The 16661-nt window shown below is 44.0% G+C and overlaps 1 long non-coding RNA gene across 7 annotated transcripts; it reads left to right on the top strand.

The window, feature by feature from the left end:
* The first annotated feature begins 551 nt into the window (after positions 1-551).
* LOC102477926 (uncharacterized) lies at positions 552-16651 on the top strand. 7 transcript variants are annotated; one of them, XR_001370989.1, is made up of 4 exons: positions 552-588; positions 1101-1293; positions 14161-14335; positions 15724-16651. It is a non-coding gene; the product is annotated as an uncharacterized LOC102477926 (long non-coding RNA). The 7 variants fall into 7 exon arrangements; XR_335707.1 differs by having other exon boundaries at positions 14161-15618; XR_001370987.1 differs by lacking the exon at positions 14161-14335.
* The last annotated feature ends 10 nt before the right edge of the window (positions 16652-16661 follow it).

Below are 16661 nucleotides of genomic sequence, written 5' to 3'. Positions count from 1 at the left end.
AGTCTTTTTGCCTTTCTGAAAAAGCTACAGAACCTTACTCCAGTTAGAAGCCACAGGGCAATGGCAGCAGCCCTTTAACCATGAAAACAAGAATATAAAGTCATTACTACATCCACTAGTTCAATTCCCCCATGGATTCACAGCTGGGGTGAGGGACCTGTGTTTGTAACGGAGAATTACAATAAGATGGGGTAAGGCGGTCATGGGCTATGCACGGAATCTGCCTCTTGATTCTTCAGGTATCTGTAGAGCTAAGGGAAAATACTCCAGCTCACCAATGACCCATCTTCTACAGAGCAGAGGTTTTCAAGTGCGGTCCCTATTAGCATGGTCTAGATTGTTTTTTCTTTTTTTTTGGAGAGGTTTTTGCTATAAGGCGCACGCACTTGCCAGACAAAGAGAGACAGAGAGACAGAAAACGAGAAATCACCCCCCAGGGGGGATGGCCATGCCGCAATCCCTTCTCCTCCATTCTCCTCTCAGGATCTTGGGCACGCACACACACACACCCAGCGTGAGTTTAAGCCACCGGGTCTGGGACTTGAACCGTGGTCGACCACATGGGAGTCCAGCGACATAGCCATTACGGTAACTGCTGTTCCCCCATCTATCTTTGTTTTTGGAGGGGTTTTTGACAGAGGGCACATGTGCTCGCCAGAAAGAGAGAAACAGAAAGGAAGGAATCACCCCTGGGGGGATGGCCACGCTGCAATCCCTTCTCCTCCATTCTTCTCTCAGGATCCTGGGCACGCATGCACATGCGCCCGGCGTGAGTTTTAAGCCACTAGGTCCTAGACGCAAAACGCGGTCGACTATGTGGGAGTCCAGCGACATAGTCATTACGCTAACTGCTGGTTCCCTACATATGATTTTATTCAGTGCAAAAAAAGGCTTTTGAAATTCATGCACGATTTTCATAGTACCTAATTCCCATAAACTTTTGGAAGACCCCACATACACCAATAGCCCTAACTCTGACTCTTTATTAAAATGCCAACCTAAAACCCACAGATCTCAAGAGCCTTATCCCAAATTATAGAATCTGGGTAAGCTAGGGTGAAACTGAACTGTGGACTTTGAAAAAACCCCCATGCCTGCAGATTCTGCTCATCTGCAGGTCTAGAACTATCCACTCAGGGAAGAGCAGAGCGAGTACGACCACCTGAGAAGTCAGGCAGAGTCTCCAGAAGGGACAAAACTTGAACAAACTCTACGAGGACACTTTGAAGTCCACTGATGAGACAAGCAAGGAAGAGAACACCAGCTACCCAAAGAACAGCCATGTGTACCAAGGTACTGTTTGGGGACAGCGAGAGCAAAGTCACGGGTCCGGTTTGGTATGGTATAACCAAACTCAGGGATTTGGACGTTATCCTGGAGGTTAAGTTACTTTGTAGAAAATGGAGTATAGAAGACCAAAGAAACCAGTAGGGAGCTGGATATGACACATATCCAGGGGGAAAACACCTCCCAGTGGGGTATGGTCATGCCGCAATCCCCTTTCCTCCATTTCTCCAGCCTGTTGAGATTTGGGGCATGCACACAAAGGCACCCAGTATGTTTTTCAAACCACTGAAGCAGGTATTCTTAGCTGTGCGGTCAGCTATATGGGATCTTGCTCTGTTACCCAGTAGGTCTTGGGGCTGGAAAAAAATATTTTGAATATATTCTGCGTGTGACCGGTACACCTAGCCACAGTCCTTCCAAGCAAACTAGCAGTCCACTCCGCTATCTCCGCTGACAGCACACATCTCACCATCTCTTGTGTGGTCCTAACTCTGAGACTCTACCATAAAAATAAGCCAGCTGAACCAGAAATTAGCCGAATCCATTACTAAGGCAGAAAAAGTACAGAACGGGCCTAAATCATCTTCTCGTGTCATAAAGGAAGGAAATGTTCAAAGAGTCTTGACTATTTGTCCAAAGGGACACGGAAATTCCCAGGAGTCAAATCTGGGACAATATGAACATCAACATAAATTGTGAGAGTAATGAATTAAAAACCAATAAATAAAATAATTCATAAGTCTTCATTGCTATTCGTAAATGAGTAAATAAATAAATGGGAAAGAAGGAAAAATTCTTTCTTACCATAGCATGTTAGCTGATTAAGTACAGAATCAATAATGGAATCAGACTAATCACCATTTGTTAACTTTCATAGGAATAACTGAGTCAGGAAAAAAAAAAAACGTTCATGGATGCTAAAATTAGTTGGTAAAAGTTTTATAGGAAATGGTATTTTCATAGCCCCAAACTATCCCCTCCAACCCTGCAGAATATATTCAAAATATAAAATATAGGTCCAGCCCCAAGACCTACTGGGTAACAGAGCAAGATCCCACATAGCTGACCGCACAGCTAAGAATACCTGCTTCAGTGGTTTGAAAAACATACTGGGTGCCTTTGTGTGCATGCCCCAAATCTCAACAGGCTGGAGAAATGGAGGAAAGGGGATTGCGGCATGACCATACCCCACTGGGAGGTGTTTTCCCCCTCTTTCTCTGTCTCTGCTTCTGTGTCTTGTATTTACATATACTGTCTGACAATAAAAATAATCATACTAAAAATAATTCAGTCATTAACTTCAGAAGTAAAAACTATAGGAGACACCACCTTAACCCAGTGATAAAATCACCATCACTGTAACAGGACAAGTAGACATGGTGGGTTTCCAGATACTGAGAGTACAGCATTTACTTCTGTGATATTTCTGCTATGAGGAAACATCAGATAAACTCAAATTAAAGCACATTCTGGAAAGTAATAACCTACATAGTCTTCAAAAATACAAAAGACATAAGAAACGTGAAAAGACTACAGAACTTTTCTAGACTGAAGAGATAATATAACTACTAATAGAACATATTCCTGGGCCTAGGAGTTTAAGGATTAATTTCTGGGTTTTGGTGGGTTCTAAGACTATGCAGGAGAGTGTCTTTGTATTTAAGAAATATGCCCTGAAATATATAGGAATTCTTGGGAACCAGCAGTTAGCGTAATGGCTATGTCACTGGACTCCCACATAGTCGCCCGTGGTTCGTGTCCCGGACCCGGTGGCTTAAAACTCACGCTGGGCGCGTGTGCGTGCATGCCCAAGATCCCGAGAGGCGCATGGAGGAGAAGGGATTGCAGTGTGACCATCCCCCCTGGGGGATGATTTCTTGCTTTCTGTCTCTATGTCTCTCTCTGTCTGTCTGGCAAGCGCACGCGCCCTACAGTGAAAATCTCTCAAAAAAAAAAAAATGTATAGGAATTCTTATGTCTACAACCTACTTTCAGTTAGTTCAAACCAGAAAAAGTTGTGTAAATAGGGTAAGAGAGAATGACAGCTACGGTAGAAAATTAACATTAGACTCTGAATGGAGAGTATACAGGAATTCTCTGTACTACTCTTGCGACTTCTCTGTCAGACTGAAATCACTTGAAATAAGGAAATTAAAAGACACTACCAGATTTTAAAACATTTCAAAGATAATGATCAAAACCCTATGTATTAATTTCCAAGTATGACTCTGCTCAAGGAAAAAGAAAATCACAGAATTCAAAATATAAACATGAAATGTTAACATGGTAAAATACAAAAATAAGAAAGCAGGAAAGTGTTTAACAAATATGGTCAGAGACAAATGGCTAACCCCTTGAAGTATTACAAAGTCAAACTAGATCCAAGATAGAGGGAAGGGACCAGCAATTGGCACAATGGCTATGTCATTTGACACCCATGTAGCCGACCACAGTCCAAGTTTCAGAGCTGGTGGCTTAAACTCACGCCGGGCACGTGTGTGTGCGTGCCCCCAAGATCCCGAGAGGAGAATGGAGGAGAGGGGATTGCCGAGTAGCCTTCCCCCTGGGGAGTGATTTCTCGCTTTCTGTCTCTCTGTCTCTCTGGTGAGCACACACGCCCTATAGCAGAAATCCCTCCCCACCCCACCCCAAAAAAAAGTAAAAGGGAAATGGAGGGTGCAGTGTAGGAGGAAAGGAATTTATTTAAGAATCTGGTTAACCTTTGTCCCTGGTTCTGGAAGAAAGCCTCTAAAACCTGTGGAATCAAGAATTTGACTACCTTTTGCCCCTGGTTCCTCTAAATCTTTGGAATTTTCCAAGTAATAAGAATGTGGGCCTGATGTTTATGCTAACAAGGTGACTCAGAGTGGGTCCTTGATAGTTTATGCTAATAGATGACTCAGGCTAGGTAGGGCTGGTCTCCAGAGACCAACCATGTAATGAGAAGGATGGGCTTCGAGCCAAGTGATATCAGCTCAACCTCCAAAATGGGGTTGGGGGGGTGAGTGTGGAGATTGAGATCAATCTCATAGCCCATGAGCCAATCAATCACATCTACAGAACGAAACCCCAATAAAAACTCTACCCCAAAGCTGGGATGAGCCTTCTTAGTCAGCAAAACTGAGAATTACCACACACATTTACGTCAGAAAAGTGACAATAGGGACAGGACAAGAGAGCTTGTAGGACCTTCCTAGACATCACCTTATGTGACTCCCCCTTCACGGGTTCCAACTGATATCCATTTACTACAGTAAAACTGTAATTGTAAATTCCAGAAAATTTGTGGGGGGGGAAATGTAAGTCTTAATTTCTTTAAGTGCAAAAAATTTTGAAATCCATATATAGTTTTTTCATAATACATATTTTTTTCATGAACTGCTTGAAGACCTGCCATATAGCACTTTTCTAAATTCTGTGAGTCATTCTGGAAAGTTATGGAACCTGATGGTTATGGGAAGCTCTGAACTTGTAGGCAGTTGGTTAGAAGTGAGGGTGGTTTGGGGACTACCAGTTTTCCAGCTGGTATCTGAAGGGAGACGGTCTCATAGCAGATTGTACCCTAAATCCTCAGAGTTTAGAGCAACTCCACATAGTTGGTATCAGAAATCACTGCAGGGAGCATCTCCCTCAAGTTCCAGACCAGGTGCTCAATCTCAGACTATCTCAGAGATAGCCTCTTTTTCCCATGGCTTCTCTGTCTTCACTTCCGTTAACTACAGAGCCCTTGGCCTGGCGCCTGCCAACCCACCGCTATCCTTACGAACCTTCTACTGCCAGCCTTAAATGGAAGACCAGGAATGTTTGAAAGCACCTCTTCCTGCCTTATGGCCACATTGACTCATTTAATCTGCAATGAAACCAACCACTTGGAAAGCTCATTAAAAAGAAACCCAGACCCCACTTTTAGGATTCTGATTCCACAAATCTGAGGTAGAAACTTAAAACTCTTATTTTCAAACAAGTATGCTCCTCACAGATTTGGTCCAGAGTCACACAGAGTTACACTTTTAGGAAAGTCACACAAAGGTGAGTAGGATGATTATTTGAAGACGAAGGCTTTGCACAAGAACACGTCTTGGAAAATCTATTAGAGCCCATGAGGCCTAGAAAGAAAACTGTCCTAACATCTCATGGTCAAATGGGTTAAGAAACTAGGACCAAAAAGGCAGGATTGAGGGTACTTCCTCCAAAGGTTCTTGTAAAGAACAGGCTGAAGATCCTTCCCTCCTCCAGAATTTAACTGTGGTAGAGTAAAGTGCTGTAAACACGGGACTCAGTAGAACCTCACAGGCCAGTAATGGAAACACACAAGGTGTGGTCATGGTATCCCCTTCCATGGACCAGACCCAACCATGCTGATGCACAAAGGAACAGGACTAAACTCGAGACAGTCAGGGGGTAGTCAACAGCAACAAGGACGAGGTAAATGCTTTTCCATTCCAATGTTGATCAGGCTGCAAGGTAACACAGATGTGTTTATCCAATTGGCATATGTCAAACTGATTCTATTTTTCTTTAAAACAATCTGGGGCTATTTAATTAAATTTACAGAGCTGACATATCCTTTGCTTCTAAAATTTTATTTTTGGAAATATAATCCCCAGAACCGCTTTAAATACCATGAAAAAAAGGCCACCAGGTTCTCTTGCTTTACCTGTGTTGGCACCTGAAGCATAGAAGGTGCTTTTTTTGTGATGAGTGATTACAATGGTTTGAATGTTGTCTCCCTGAAACTCATGTGTTGAGATTTGGTTCCCATTGTGTCAGGATTAAGAGGGTAGAAAATTAATCTAGCTATGGTGTTGACATGCAAGGCCTTTGGGAAAAGATTAGGATTAGGTCATTAGGTTGAGACCCCCACGAGTGACTGGGGAACAGGACAGGGGACCAGCAGTTAGAGTAACGGCTATGTCGCTGGACTCCCACATAGTTGATCGCGGTTCGAGTCCCAGACCCGGTGGATTAAACTCACACCGGGCACGTGTGCGTGCGTGCCCAAGATCCCGAGAGGATGGAGGAGAAGGGATTGTGGCGTGGCCATCCCCCCTGGGGAGTGATTTCTCGCTTTCTATCTCTCTGTCTCTCTCTGTCTGGTGAGCGCACGCGCCCTATAGCAAAAACCTCTCCAAAGAAAAGAAAGAACAGGACAGATACGTGCTCTACCTACTCAAGCTCTAACTCTCTCTCACCAAATGCTACCGTCTGCCATTTTATTTATTAGCAAGAAGACCCTCACCAGATGTGGTCCCTGTACCATAGATTTCTGAACAGTGAGCTAAATGAACCTCTGTGTTTATAAATCACTCAGTTCTAGGTATTCAGTCATTAACCAACAAAGAAGGCTAGAATAATAATTACATGGTTCAGAAATTAAAGAATCAGTCAGAGTTATATGATTTTACCGGCGTTAGGTATGCCCATACACTTTTGTTTGTTTAGGTCTTTACCATAGGTAGGGTACATGCACTCAGTGAAGTCGAATAGAGAGGGACGTGAGAAATCACCCCCAGGGGATGGCCACCCACAACCCCTTCTCCATTCTCCTCCTGGGATTTTGGGCATGCATACATATGCACCTCGCATGAGTTCTAAGCCACCAGGTGTGGAACTCAAACCAGGGTTGGTTACATGGGAGTCCAGCACCTTAACTACCACGCCACCTGCTGCCTCCCCCATATTACTACTTTCAAAAATTTCCAAAATAGGTAAACTGAAAATAGGTAAACTGCTAAACATATTAACAAGGTAGAATATTTTAGACCTGCTTTAAATGACAAACATAGGATATACGTACCCAAAAAGTGTCATCTTTTTTAAGTAATATTTCATTTACAAAACCAATAATACATGACACTTCGGAGTATGCAAAAGTGACAAAAAAAGAAATATATTACATGTGCATTGATGAAAATTTTTAAAAACATAGATCAGGAAAAGCTTGGAGATGATTTTCAGGGTATTTTTTTGGAAGAGAGAGCCTATGACTGGCACGGGACACTTAGAGCTAGAGCTGGCAAAACTTGACTTCTTGGCCTAGGTGTGGTTACCAGAGCATTAATTTTATAATAACTCTTTAATTTGTGTTTTTTGTATCATATTTTATATCTCTTACATTATGAAAATTAAATAAAGTGAAATTAAATATGAGTCATAATGTTATCTCAATGGATCATTTAACAGTAGTAATCAAATGTTGATTATTTCTAAAAAAAAAAAAAAAAAATGCTTGTGAAAATGACAACAAAAGAAAGGCCAAAATGCATGGTGATTTAATAATGAAGTGGAGTTTTGCTACCCTCCCTAATGAAAAGAAGGGATTGGGAACCAGCAGTTAGTGTAATGGCTATGTCGCTGGACTCCCACAAAGTTGTCCCGGACCTGGTGGCTTAAAACTCACGCCGGGCGCGTGTGCGTGCGTGCCCAAGATCCCAGGAGGAGAATGGAGGAGAAGGGATTGCGGAGTGACCATCCCCCCTGGGGGGTGATTTCTCGCTTTCTGTCTCTATGTCTCTCTGTCTGGCGAGCGCACACGCCCTATAGCGAAAACCTCTCCAAAAAAAAAAAAAATTAAAAAAAAAGAAAAGAAGGGATGCAGCAAGTGATGTGGTGGCTGAGGTCCTGGACTCCCACAGAGCCGACCGCAGTTCATGTCTCGGACCTGAAGTCTTGAAAATCACACTGGGCATGTGTGTGTGTGCGTGCCCAAAATTCCCAGGAGAACGGAGAAGAGGGACTGTGGCATGGCCCTCCACCCCAGGGGGTGAGGGGGGTGGTTTCTCACCTTCTCTGTTTCTCTCCAGCAGGCACAGGCACCCTATGGCAAAAATAAATAAAAGAAAAGGCAGGGCTGGCAGGCGGCACTGTGGTTGAGGGCACTGGACTCCCACATGGCTGATCGCAGTTCAAGTCCTGGATCTGGCAGCTTGCTTTCTCATTTTCTCTCTCCCTCTCTCTCTCACGTTGTCCCTTTAGGGTCAAATTGAAGTAAATAAAGTTAAATAAAAATAATTATTTTTAAAAATGTATTTTAATAAAAAAGGCAATGAAACACCACTCTCCACTCATCAGATGTTAATAAAAAAAAAAAAAAAAGCACTTGTCATTGTGGGGTACAAAGTAGAGTTGAGGCACGAAGCCATAAGGTGCTAACTGAGACACACAGGAGTTCACTACACCCTTCCCTCTACTTTTGAACATGCTTGTCATTTCCCAACATAAAAGGGAAGAAAAGAAGGGAGGTGGAAGCCTTGGGAAAAATATCTCTATTTGTGTTCTTCTTTGATGTCGGGTTTTTAGTTTTTAAGTTTATTTATTTCTTCTCTGAGCAAAAGAGACAGATTGAAACAGAGATATAGCACTCAACAGGGTCCTGATGCCACAGTTTCTCTCAATCTCAGACAACCTGGATCGTGGGCACATGTGCCCTGCATACTCAGGGAGGAGGAGTCTGGTCACGAACCCAGAACCTTCCCATGTAGGTCAGACGTCAAATCATCTCATTTCACTGCTGCCCTACTATCTGGCCCCTGGTGCTGTGTATTTGATAAGCACTGAGTTTTCTCTGTGAGTATTGGGACAGCCACCCAACTGTTCATAATGGTGGGTAGGAATGAAATCAGTATATTTTTGTCTAATCAACAAGAGCTGTACTTTTGTCACCTTTTCATTAATAGAGTGATTTAAGAAAAACAGGACAGGAGAAAGGACATATTGATATAATATTGAGCACTCAGACCTTAGCTCACGGAATCCATTCTGTACCCACTGACAGGTCTAGTCCTTGCTTCTCCCGTTATTCCCAACACGCTGTTTGACCCTATATCCTCAGCTCCCTTGCAGTTAGGGGAGACACTGTGGCACGGAAAAGGCATCTGTGCCCTGACCATACCTCTACCTTCCCTCTTCCCACCCTCAGAACTTGGGCAAAGCAGCAACCCAGCTTCCACCAATAAGACGACAGAGGCCAGCCTGAGTCTGTGCATACCAATCACCTGGAGATGGCAATAAAATATTAGACCCTGGTTCACTAAGTCTAAAGGGGGCCCAAGACTCAGCACTGCTCCCAAGCTCCAGGAGATGGCCATGCTACTGATTCAGCGAGATTCTAGGCACAGGAACCCACCGAAGAATTTCATTTCCAATGCCTCAAAACATCATGGTGGTCAAATGATGAGCTGCAGAAATGAGTCAACCAGAAATAGACGGCTGGCCTTTCTCTCTTGACCCATAACAAAGTTTAACTCGGATCTATGATTAACTCTGTGCAGCTTGCAAATGAATCCTGAGACAGCTGCAATTACGCTGGAGTGCAACGTGATAGGAGTTGGCTGGGATCTATCAAAAACAGTATCTGCCACCCTGAGTCAGAGACAGGGCTGTAAACACTGGGACCTCCAACGGCAGTCACAGCTGCGCACAGGACAGCGAAGGCTGGCGGAGGGGAAGTGGAGGACAAGGTCACACGCTGGCCTTTGCTTCACACAGGCCCTCACCGGCCGTGCCAGTCTTAAGCAGATGCCTATATGGAGGTTGTTTACTCTCCAAGGCCACAGCTATGATTAACAGATTATTAGTCCCTAAAAGTCGGCAAATATTTGCATCACTTCAGGCCTCACCATTTTAGCAGTCTGGCGTTTACAAATGTTACCGTGTTTGTTCAAACTCTTCAGGAAGCAGAGGAAAATGTTCAGTAACCCTCGGGAATACTTTGAGATACTCTGGTTTGCAATGGAACCTTCTGTTACTTAACCTTAAGTTCCTTTTCTATTTACATAACAGACACTGGTCCTAATATAAACAGAGCACACGGCATGCCATGGCTTCGCACGAAACTGGAAGAAGGGAACAGTAGTTCCTCTGTCTTTCATCATCAATAGCCAACAGCCTAGAAAGCAGGTTGAACTCCATCCAAGAAGCTACTACCCACTCCAAGAAGTCTGATCACAAGCCTCTGCACACTAACTTTAAGAAAAAATCAGGGGACCAGAAGTTTGCGTAATGGCTATGTCGCTGGACTTCCATGTAGTCGACAGCGGTTCGAGTCCCGGACCCAGTGGCTTAAACTCAGGCCAAGTGCCTGTGCGCGTGTGCCTAAGGTCCCAAGAGGAGAATGGAGGAGAAGAGATGGCAGTGGGACCATCTCCCCAGGGGGTTATTTCTCAATTTCTGTCTCTCTCTGTCTTTCTGACGAGCACACAAGCCCTCTACTAAAAAAAAAAAAAACTCAGACTTGGAGCCAGCAGGTGGTGTCGTGGTTAAGGCACTGGACTCCCACATGGCTGACCACAGTTTGAGTCCTAAAGCTGGCGGCTTGAAAAATGGCGGATGTATGGGTGTGTTTGTGCGTGTCCAAAATCTCAAGATGAGAATGGAGGAGAAGGGACTATGGCGTGGCCATCCCCTTAAGGGGATGATTTCTCACTTTCCCTCTCTCTGCCTCTCTCTCCCTCTCTGATGAGAGCAGCTCTATGGCAAAAACCTTAAAAAAAGAAAAAAAAAATGGAAGAAGAAAGAGTGGGCAGAATTCACAAAAATTAAATCCAAATTTAATACACTCAGAGAGGTACAGGCTGATTAATCTCAAGTACCTAAGATAACTCCCAAGGGGATATACTTTAGCATCTTCTTTGAGCATATCAAGTGTATATAGCAAAATGATGTGCTTACGACACTCTCCAGACAATGGAATTTATACTGTTCATATGCTTTTGAAAACCGTTCACAGGCAAAGGAAAAAATACTTTCCAGGGTCGGCAGGTGGCGTGATGGTTAAGAGACTCCCATGTGGCAGACCATGGTTTGAGTCCCGGACATAGCAACTTACTTGCTCTCTCTCTCTCTCACTCTCTCTCTCTCTCTGTCTCTCCCTGGTCAAATTTTAATTAATTAATTAATTCTTTTTCTTTTTTCTTTTTTTTTTTAAAAAAAGTACTTTCCAGACCAGTCTCCCTTTAAATGACCAAAAATCTCATACTCAAATATGAACTCTAAATTAATCCTCTCTACTTTCAGCGGATTATAAACTCTACTAGGGCACAAGTTGTTTCTAACTTTTTCTGCTTCTCCAAAGCAACAACTATAATGCCCAGCATAAGCTGAGCAAACCTAAATACTTGCTACTCAACACAAAAATAACACAGACATGCACATTATGGCACCTCATTTAAGTCCTCAAGAAAGAAAACAAAGGGACCAGCAGTTAGCGTAATAGCTATGTCACTGGACTCCCATGTAGTCGACCGCAGTTCGATTCCTGGACCTGGTTGCTTAAACTCACGCTGGGTGCGTGTGCGTGTGTGAGTGTGTGCCCAAGATCCCAAGAGGAGAATGGAGGAGAAGGGATTGCGGTGTGGCCATCTCCCCTGGGGGGTGATTTCTCGCTTTCTGTCTGTTTCTTTGTCTTTCTGGCAAGCACACACACCCTATAGCAAAAACCTCTGCAACAAAAAGAAAAGAAAAAAGGAAAGAAAACAAAGAGATATTTAGCCATAAAAATTCAGGAAGTTGCATCTATGGCACATTTTTCCTCTTAATTGAGAAAGCAATTTATGCAGAATAAAGTCCCCACTTACTTGGAATCTCCCTGAAACATCCCATCCTCTTTCCAAAGTCTCCAAAATCGATAGCACATACATCACAATTACTGTTGGCATTTTCTTTTCCTGAAGTTTCTTTTGACAAAATAGGACCTCCTGAGATGTGGGAGTTAGTTTCTCAGTGCAAGTCTGTCTTGCCCAACCTTACTGACACTCTATCAGCTTGGATGGGTGTTTCCTTTTATTCCTGGTCCCTTTTGGGGTTATGACTCTTTGGGGTCCACCTAGCAGACTCGGTTTGTACCTCCAATTCTCTTAGGTCAGGTCACTGAAAACACAGAAAAGCTACCACCAAAGGCAACACAGCCACAGGTGCTTCTCCTGTTCCATGGAGAGCCTGCCCTAGGCTTTGCTTTGGCACCAGGCACTCTCCTGCTCCCTCAGACGCCTCTTCCTGCTGGTTCCAGGTTTACCCTACCAAGCCTGCTTCAGCTCTTCATTTGCACTTCTGCCAAAGCGACTTTCTCCTCTGGACTGGCCAGAGATCTCTCTGATCACCATACAGCAAGGTGACCCTTTGCAGGGCCTCAGTACTGTTTTTATTTTTTATGTTTTGTATTTTCTTATGTTTTGTATATTATAATGTTTTGGCATCTACCTTTTTTTAAGGTTTTAGTCATAGGGCACTCATACTCCCTAGAGAAACAATGAGAGGGAAAGTGATTAATCACCCCCTTCTGTTTTTTTGAGGTGCACATGCACACGTGACCTTTTTATAGAAGGCTGTTTTTTTGAGGAGTCACCCTTTTAGAAGGCTGTTTTTTTGTTACTTGGTTCTTAATACTGTGTATGAAATATGGTACCCTGATGTTGTATTTTGAGACAGTTGTTTTTTCTCATCCAAGTGCTACTGAGAAAGCCTATATTCCAGGTCTGGAGTCATTGCCAAACATTTGCCTAGGAGAGAAATGGTGTGGTCAGAAAGAAGCAGGACTGAGTTGGTGTGAAAAATTGGATTCATGTTCAAAGCCAATACAGGGATGGTGAGGTGTCACACGTGCGTGTGCACCTAAAAATCAACAACAACAAAACAAGCAGCCTTCTCTGTACCTGGCCTATTAAAGACTACTAAAGAGCTTATTTGGTAGAAAATAAATCAAGAGAAGGAAAAATGGCGTGAGTTTCAAGCCAACAGGTCCTGGATTCAAACCGCACTTGGACATGTGGGAGCCTAGCACCTTAACCACAGACGTTGTGATCTTAAAAACCTTTCTGGATGGGCTGGCAAGTGGCGTGGTGGTTAAAGGCGCTGGACTCCCACATGGCCGACCACGGTTCAAGTCTCGGACCTGGTGGCTTGCTTTCTCACTTCCCCTCTCTCTCTCTCTCTCTGTCTCTCTCTGATCAAACTGAAAAATAGTAATGATATTAATAATAAAAAGTTAAATAAAATAATTCTTTAAAAAAAAAAACTTTCTGGTTGAGAAGAGACTGCACCTTTTGAGGCTGGCTGGTTATAAAGGCCCAGCCTGGAGAACATCTCTGATATGCAAACTAAAAGACCTCCTCTATCTGGCCTATGTACTCCATAAATATTCCTCTGCCTGAATCACTTCATAGCCAGATACCACCCCAACAGCTTAGAGGTCACTGAAATTAGTCAAACTAGTGAACTCTAAACTATTTAGACCTGCCCTGTCCACAGAAATTCCAACCCAGGCCATAACCCATGCTCTGCCCTCTTGGTGGCCCCTGCATGGAGTACACCGCCTGTCTGTAGGACCTGTGTGAAAAATGGAGCCTCTTCTCTGTCTCTTCTTGTGACCACCCTTAGAACAAACTTGCACTTTAATTTTTAGGACTTAAGGTCCCACATGAACATTCTGGCACAGAAACTTTTGCCCTTGCCCTAGGTCAACCTATAATCCAAACTTACTTTTTAGCAAATGGTACTACTTTTTGGCAAATGGTATAAAGTTTGGAGAGGAGGGGCAGTCAGTAAGCACAGTATGATTTTACAACACATGAGCAGAAACACAATTAAAGCAGCTGAGTCTAGTTTTTCATTTGATTTGTATAATATCACCGACTTACATGCCTAGGAGGAAAGGCGAAGGGTTAAATAAGCACCAATTTTGAGTTCATGATTCTGGTAGTTATCCATGAGCTAATAGCAGAGATTGCTTAAGCTCTCTAAACAAAACACACAAGACAAGACAGCATAGCCGAAGGTGTATCCAAAACTCCGCCATCCCGGTATTGGCTTTGAACGTGAATCCAATTTTCCACACCAACCCAGTCCTGCTTCTTTCTGACCACACCATTTCTCTCCTAGGCAAATGTCTGGCAATGACTCCAGACCTGAAATATTGGCGTTCTCCGCAGCACTTGGATGAGAAAAAAACAACTGTATCTCAAAATACAAGATCAGAGTACTGTATTTCAACAAGATATTGAAAACCAAGTAACCAAAAAAACAGCCTTCTAAAATGGTGACACAGATTTAAAATGTACTAACCTTTCTGCCTGTAAATCATTACTATGGAAGGAAAGCTAATTATGAATCACACACTTCCCTAATGGACCAATATTATGTCAGTGGGACAGATTTTAGGAAAATTTCAGCAGAACCAGTTCATTCTTTGAAGCATTAGGTCAATTACAACATACCAACCCTCAGCCTGAATAGCTGCATATTTAGAAAGAACAAAAGCATGCTTTGAGAGTCTCTGTACGTGGTCTATTAAAGAGCTTATTTGGTAGGAAATAAATCAAAAGAAGGAAATATAGTGAATATCTCAGGGTACTTTCTAAAACACCTTTCATAATAATCTTGACATCTTCTCCAATTCACTCTGGAAAATGTTCCATATAACCAGAAAAGTAAGTGAAAACAACACCAACAGGTTCTGTCAGGAAGCAGAGGTCTGTCACCTTCCCTATCCTCTGACCTGTCCTCTGTCTCCCTACAGTTCATCCTATAACCAACCTGTCCCCGTGCTACAAATGACAGGATTTTCAAGCTAACCCAATGCCCTCTCACAAACCTTTCTGTGCATTACTCCATTACCAAAATCACCCATTCCTCATTGGAAAGTGGGAGTGCAGAGGGAAGATGGCACCCTACACGTGCAAACCTACAAGGGTCAAGAGTGGTAAAAGAGCAACCCCCAATCCTAGCCGAGCAACACAAGAGCAGATACGGTGCCACCCTTCTCCTGCCAAAGAGGCCAGAGTCAAATGGGTTCTTCTTCCTTCAGCCCCAGAAAGTGCCCTGAGCCCTCTCAAAATCATAGCATGTGGGTGGGTATTGCCACCATTAACAAAAAAGAAAAACAACCCACAGCTCACTTTTTTTTTTTTAACCAGGAATCTCAATAAGGAACTGTAGAAAACAGGAATGATAACATTCATTAATTTGAATTTAACTCTTAAGCACTCACCTTATAAGTGGTACTTCTCTGAGTTCTGGACCACCAACAAGGTCTTGATTTTTGGAGCTCACAGGGAGGGGAGAGGGGAGAAGAAGCAATCACGCTAAGGAGATAGGTTCAGAAAAACCCTAACAGCCACACAGGAGAAACAGGGAGCCATGGCGAAGGGTGGGACCACTGCTTTATGGTGACTGAGGCAGAGCTCCATGAAGAGGATAAACCCCAAGTGACAAGAACAAGGCTGTCATGTTCCAAAGAAGGAGAACAGCAAGTGCAGAAGACCTAAGGCCAAGAGCAATCACAGGAAAATCCTAAACTACTGGCCATGCCACCTTGGATTGGACAGAGACCATCAAAGAGTATGCTGCAGAATGAGATCAGGGAACCTGGGAGAGGGCGGCAGGGCGTCAGGTCCTGTTGGAAAGCATCGCACAGAACTAACAATTCCCTCCTTTACCCTGCAGGGTTAACCCTTCACTTGAAGGATAAAGAAATTTGCTGGGATTACATACAGCTGGACCAAGACCGCACAAGGGGAGAAGAGGGCTGCAACAGCCAGGACAGTCACCAGGGAGCAGCCTGGCCCCCTCCCCAGCCCCTTGCTTCTGACACAGGCTGTTCCTCTCTCACGAGGGCAGAGGACTCTGCTTCCTAGCCTCTGCCTACCTCAGTGGACCCCAAGACTATAGGAGTCTCCCAGTCCATCCTCAAAAGCTAAATCAGGCCGACTCTAAGCTAGCTTAGGAGGTAAAGGTCTCTGATCACAGAGGCTTCCAAGTCCCTGCACCTCACAGGGACAGGTTCCCCTGGCTTTGGCATCTCTGTTCATGCCTCTGAAGCTAACTGCTTATCTCCAGCAGCCTTTGTGGCTGGGCTGACACAGGTCACCAGAGGACCCCTGTGGTTCCTATGCACTGGACCAGCAGAGAGGGTTGTGCTCAGTGTCAACAATCCCCGCAGGTCCCACAGCCCTGCAAGACTGACCAACCCAGACGCCTGTCTGCCACTAGAGTTAGTGAGACTGACCCTCTCCAAGGACAAGCCAAGGGTCATCTTGAAAACAGAGCAGAAGGGACCACACACTCCCTGCAGCCATCACCCTTTCGTATAACACACAGGTCAGGGGTTTTCCGATGATACCTGCTCAAGCAGGAAGATGACAGGTTTTCACCAGTCATTACTTTGAAAAAGCTCAGCAAATGCTTACATCCCCCTGTCCCCATCTTGTCCCTGTGCTCCTCGGCAGGGGGTATATCTTATGGAATACGGACTTCAACTCTGTTAGTGATTGTGTATTACTTTATCATCCAACCTGAGAGGTTCTTTGGAGGGGAAGAGGGAGCTATAATAGTCCCAATGGGACACAGAATGTAAATCAGAATTGTCCTGCCCCCCCCCCCCG

The sequence above is a fragment of the Tupaia chinensis genome, unplaced genomic scaffold, assembly GCF_000334495.1.
Source record: "Tupaia chinensis unplaced genomic scaffold, TupChi_1.0 Scaffold000503_1, whole genome shotgun sequence".
NCBI classification, from domain to species: domain Eukaryota; kingdom Metazoa; phylum Chordata; class Mammalia; order Scandentia; family Tupaiidae; genus Tupaia; species Tupaia belangeri.
Note: the sequence above shows the minus strand (reverse complement) of the source record. Positions and strands in the feature narration are given on the sequence as shown.